Source organism: Rhyacophila brunnea, unplaced genomic scaffold (assembly GCF_057557595.1).
Source record: "Rhyacophila brunnea isolate RB1 unplaced genomic scaffold, BYU_Rbru_1.0 scaffold_5, whole genome shotgun sequence".
NCBI classification, from domain to species: Eukaryota; Metazoa; Arthropoda; class Insecta; order Trichoptera; family Rhyacophilidae; genus Rhyacophila; species Rhyacophila brunnea.
In genome coordinates this window covers 28,565,199-28,571,198 of record NW_028233170.1, presented here as the reverse complement: position 1 = coordinate 28,571,198, position 6,000 = coordinate 28,565,199, and positions in this window count along the sequence as shown.

Sequence of the window (6,000 nt, the reverse complement as noted above, 5' to 3'; positions counted from 1 at the left end):
CCCGGATTCTTCCTTACTCGAGTCGGTTACCTGCTATTGCCTTACCCGTTATGTATTTCAGTTCCCATTATTTCTGAGTTCCCTGGTTTTAACAGATTCATGTTTTTATGAGAAATGGGTGTTGGCCACTTACTCAACCTATTAGGTCCATACTCAGACTCCAAACAGACAAAGAAAAACAATATGATTGTATATTTTCCAGACTCAGGATTCGAACCTGAGACCCATTTAGTAGGTATATTAGCTTTTGTTTGTACATAGGTAAGTAGTATTACATACATTACAAATATGGGCAGATATGCGAATTCCTAAATTGTTTAATCCGGAAATGAGTTCGCCGAGCATATTCTCAAGAAATTTCGCTACGGTTTGCACGACGCCGAAATGGCCCTGTTACATCGTTTAACTTGTAAGCCACCATAGTTCGCTTTTCCGCAAAAGCCATTTACAAATTTGAAACCTGCTGGGGCCGTGAAGGAGGAGGGATGAAGAAGAAGGGGTTGCCTCAGTCTGGAATGGTGGTACCTACCTGTGTATGAGACGTTGTTTCCAAGAGAATCGTCACCGGTACCTCTTTGATAAGTATAAATCAAATGTAAATCATAGTCATGTTTCTCACTTTAAATCTTTAAAGATTAAACGCATCTAACAATATCATAATGATATTAACTGAATCAGTGCAGTAGAGATTTTATTTGACGAATTATGACGCAATCTATTCGTAAGAAGATTTAAAGAGAGAACTCGAAACAGGTGAAAACAGTACAGATACAATTATTAAATTATATCAAAATCTTAGAAATATGCACATTTATCGTAAATTGCGTGCGCCTTCCAGGTGAAGCGTATATAAAGCGACAAGTTCAGCGCAGGATCGTTCTAGAATTTAGATGGAATGGGATTGCTGGAAATGCCTATAATTTCAGTGATTAACATCCTCAGCAATAAGGTAAAGGATATGAAGAGATAGTTTTAATATTAATAAATTTTAATGCTATTTTAACAGCTGTTATTTGAATAAATGTTGACGGTATAGGGCCGTGTCACGTGTGTATGAGATTCCCAAATTCTTTATAAGCTATTTAACCGATTTTACACCATATAGCGTATATCACTGTTTGTGAAGTAAGCAATCCGACATTACATGTCATTCAAAATGGCTGCTTTATATGTCACTTTCAAACGTCACTTTAATAATGCATTCATTACAACAAACGTTTGCTTGAGACCCCCGTTCATTTGTAGACTCTGTAAAACATTTGCGAACTTTAAAAACAGTTCCTAGTCGTGCAGTTTATTCATTTCATTCATTCATTTATTCTTATCCCGTTTTGACATCTCATAATAGAAATGATTGAAGTGAAGTTAGTCATAGTATAACTGTATGTATTGCCGCCAAATGGAAATGTTCACTGGGAATACTTTATCCTTTCGTACAGTAGAATTATAAAATAAATGTGATAAAATAACTGATAAATTATTTAAAGTTCGTAATAATTATTCATTTATAATTATTAAATTTATATGGTACCGTTCGCACACTTTTAGACACATTTACAATTTAAAAATTTTAAAATTAATGATCGGGGAATGAAATTTTATAAGTTTGCCATTATATGGACGCCATGACACATTATGACGTCACATAATGACGTCGCTAACCAACGGATTACATATTTGCACTCATGCATACAAATAAGCAGTATTTAGCCTATAAAGTATTTGGGAATCTCATGCATACGACCCTATATATATACAAGTTGTTTACGTATAATTTACATGTAATCAGAATTGAATGTATCGTATAGAATCTATTTATTATAATCTCACCATTTATTTAATATTAAAGAATTTTAATCAATGTTTTTTTGGTTATGAATTGTGCGGGTGGCTTGAAGGGCGAAGGGGTGGTTTCGCGACGCACACAATATACAGTGATCGTAAACTTGGCCCGATGGCATTCTCATACATAAACGTGTCCCGCACAAAGAAAATAAGCCAACGCACACAAAATATACAATATGAAAAAAGCAAATAAAACGTATGATGGCGATTATTCGAAAGATGATATTTTTCTTTATAACGCACGAGTATAAAATTTACCGCATCTCACAATACCCGAGCGTACATTTAGTATTGTTTATGTATAGGGGTGTCACCAAAGATATTGGCGTCACAGTCTCACATATCATAGCAAATTGCACCTACTATAGTCGTCACAGAGATAGGATGTTAATAATTCGTCACCTCATTTTTAACTCGTTGTAAGTGCAAACTATAAATTTTAAGCTAATCGAGTTTGAAGATTGAATCCAATGCGATGATGTTGGTGCATATTTAGGGGCAGATTACGATTTCCGGTGGCAAAGATTTAATTAAAAAGAAATTTGAGATACCTAATAAACGGCAAAATCAAAACAAAAGATTTCCCCTTTATGTAGGTAGGTATAGCAAATTAGAAACGGAGTGACAAATTGCGCATACCTACTAGGTATTGCCTAGGTATTATAAATATGTCGTATCTTTCAACAATTTAACACAATGATTGCAACAGGTGGTGCAACTTATTATGGCAGTGGCGAGAGGTGGATGTAGCTGGTAGAATGTTAAGATTTGACATATTAAATAGTGCACATTAAACTTTTCCAGACATACGTATTTATTTTCATTGAACTAACAGTAGCTGATACAAATTGCAGATAGTGTTGGTTAGTTTTTAAAATTCAATAATAGAAAATTTTATTAAAACAATAAGTCATAAAAATATGCTTATTTACCGTAATACTTCATGCACACCCTGTCTCAATATTCCCAAAGGACACCAACACAACTGCAATTCGTTTTTAGCGTACGACAATGTCTCTGTAGATTGCGATACCTCTGCCCTGCGTAAACCAAGCCACAATTAACTGACTGACAAAGTGTACCTACTACTACCTACACTATTTTTGTCAGATCTCCACAGCCTCCATCCACTATGGTGGTTTGGTTTAGGCAGGACTTAATTGAATTTAAAAACTTTTCAGCTCCATCTGCGATTTGTATTATGGTTCAATGAAAACAAATAAGTACGACTGACAAAATTTAGTGTGCACTATTTATGTCAGATCTTAACAGCCTACCTCTATCCTTCGCAAGACGCATAAATGCCAGTTGCTAAATGTGCTTGTTGAATTAATGTAGGCTGTGGTAGGTAAATAAAAAAAAAAGTCTTAGGAGGGCCATATTTACGGGACTTAAATTTGAATCATCAATTGAATCATGAATTGATTGGGTTAACTTGCCGGTATTGATTGGGTTAACCCAATCAATACCGGCAAGTTTTCCAGTCGATAGTAGTAGTATCTACTAACAAACGATGCAGAAGAGTGGTTTGAATCTTTGCTTACTTGACTGCATCAAAAGTTTTTCGAAAAAGTCAATAGATGGCTGAAAATATTAGATTAATTACGACCCGGAAAAAACCGGAAATTTCCGGGTCCGGTATTAAAAGGAATATAACATAAAATTTTTAAACAATAATCACGGAACATAGAATATCTAATATATTTAGGTACTAAAAAAAGACAACATGCAGTAAAATATATTGTATTCTTTACCTTTGAAATATCTTTATCTAGATTATTAAAATCTATTTTTCTCAGAAGGTAGGTATGCTGTAATAATCTTTAATTAAATAATCGCCTAGTATGGAGTCTTCCTCACTGATAAATATTTTACCATATCTCAGAAAAGTTGAGTTGGAGTACATAATATGATATCGATCTTGAAAATTAAATATAGTAAGTAATCATAATTTCCAGATGGCATGTTGGCCATTTCCAATACACTTCAGACAATGATAACATCTAAGAATTCTAAGAGGAGCGGAGAAATTTTATTCGCCCAGGTTTGTTGAGTGCTTTCATTTTATTTGGCCAATTCCGTTCTCCGCATGTTATCGTAAAATTGTTGAAAAATTGGAAGTTCCTTCGAGTGAACACTCTGTAGCTAAAAGTGTTATCATGTGTGCGGTTACTTTATATGTAAAACAAAACCTCACAGCTTTCAAACATTTTCTAAATAAGTATTTTTCATAAAGTTTTTTTCCGCGATTCGAAAGATTTTCTCATGCAAACTATTCTACTTGATGTTAATTCAAAAAAAAATGCCACACTGAAAACAATTATTCGTTTAAATAGGTACATATCACAGAACAGATAATAAATATAATACCGATAGGCTATATTTAATACGCCGCATGTTGATGCAGGCTTTTTGAATGTGTGAGTGTCCTACAAAAATAAAGCACGCATTATGGCGTGTCAATACACCAACGTTAAATGAGCGTAAATGCATAAACCGAGAGCAGTTTTCAGTATTCGACGTAAAACGTATTCGTGACACGTGTGTAAGTTTAACCCGGATTCTTCCTTACTCGAGTCGGTTACCTGCTATCGCCTTACTCGTTATGTATTTCAGTTCCCATTATTTCTGAGTTCCCTGGTACATACTCTGGGTGATCGCATCGGGTCTATGAAACCACATTATTAAAACTAACTAGAAAAATCTTTATAACACAATGCAGTATTAGGTATATTATACAGAGATAATGAATATATTATACAGAACTGTGCCAGCTATATAAAACGATATGTAGGTACTACAAACGGCTGTAATGCTGGATTGCTTTGAAAGAAAAACTCTGGGGAAGATTTTTTAACCACACACAAAAGAGGGACCATGAAAGCCCATCTGACGTAGCTGGTACTCTGGTAGTGTGTCGAGGTGTGGAAGCGGATACAAATAAGAGACACTCTCAAGAAGGGATTATATTTCGTTATCTCAAAAAGTAGCTCGACGACATATTTTTTTATTTAGAATACTTAGATACTTACCGTTAAGAATCGATTGGCGAAAATTTAGATTGATAAGATCAATAATAAAAAAACAGGTGAGTGGTGTTTTACAAGGCGTAACGATTTTGTCAGTGGCTAGGCTGTAGGCACTAATTAGTGTATTATTTGTTTTACAATTTTATAACAACCGAAGCCATTTGCTCCCGCTTCCAGCTGATTTTTAAGACGTTTTGTCGAGTGATGATGTCTCGGGTGCCTATCACATAAACACATAGAGATCCATAATTTTTACATACCTACAATAAAAGAAATAATTGTACATACCTATATCAAATTCCGGCCGAAGAAGGTTCATATTCGATAGTACGTTATTCAAATATCGACAAAACGTTAAATTTAAATCAATACTTAGTCATTTTTTTTCAGTTTACTATTTATTTGGCGACCCCCTCTGAGAGTCGCGATCCATGGGTTGGGAATCCGTGATGTATTTGATGTGATGTATGAATCCGTGGATTGCTGTAGGTATTATTATATTAGTCTATTTTACCCTAAGGATGCAAAAGAGCTTGTCCATCATTGCTGTAGTTGAATTTATTACACCCTGTTCAGTTACAAAATTAAGGTACCTAGAAGCTAGAATATACACTTAGTAATAAATTATAAATTTACAGAATGTAATAAATCCAGCCTTTGCGTTGATGAACGAGCTCCGTGCGATGCAAATAGGTAATATTCGCTAGTTAAATTAAGTTACCAATGACTGTTAGCCATTAAATAAAACTGGGAAAGTCAGTCGCTATCAACGGCGAAAAGTGCCGTTTGAAGGTAGGCACAAGAGTCGGACGGTCAGTTCTCGGGACCATGAGACAAATCCAACGTGCCGAAATGAATGGTTACATATACGAAAAGGGCCTGTTAGGCTTAATAATAATAGGCCTTAGGTCACGTGATAGAATGACACTGGGTTTGAGATTGTGTGTACGTATGTGTTTTTTACAATTTAAAAAAGTAGGCATTAAATAATCGCCTAGTATGAAGTTTAGTCTTCGCTACTGGTTGCCATTGACCAAGGCTTTAAATCTTATTTTAGTTTACGACTAGAATACAAAGCCTGTATGAATGTTTGTAATATTACCAATAATTACTTAGGTACCTTTGG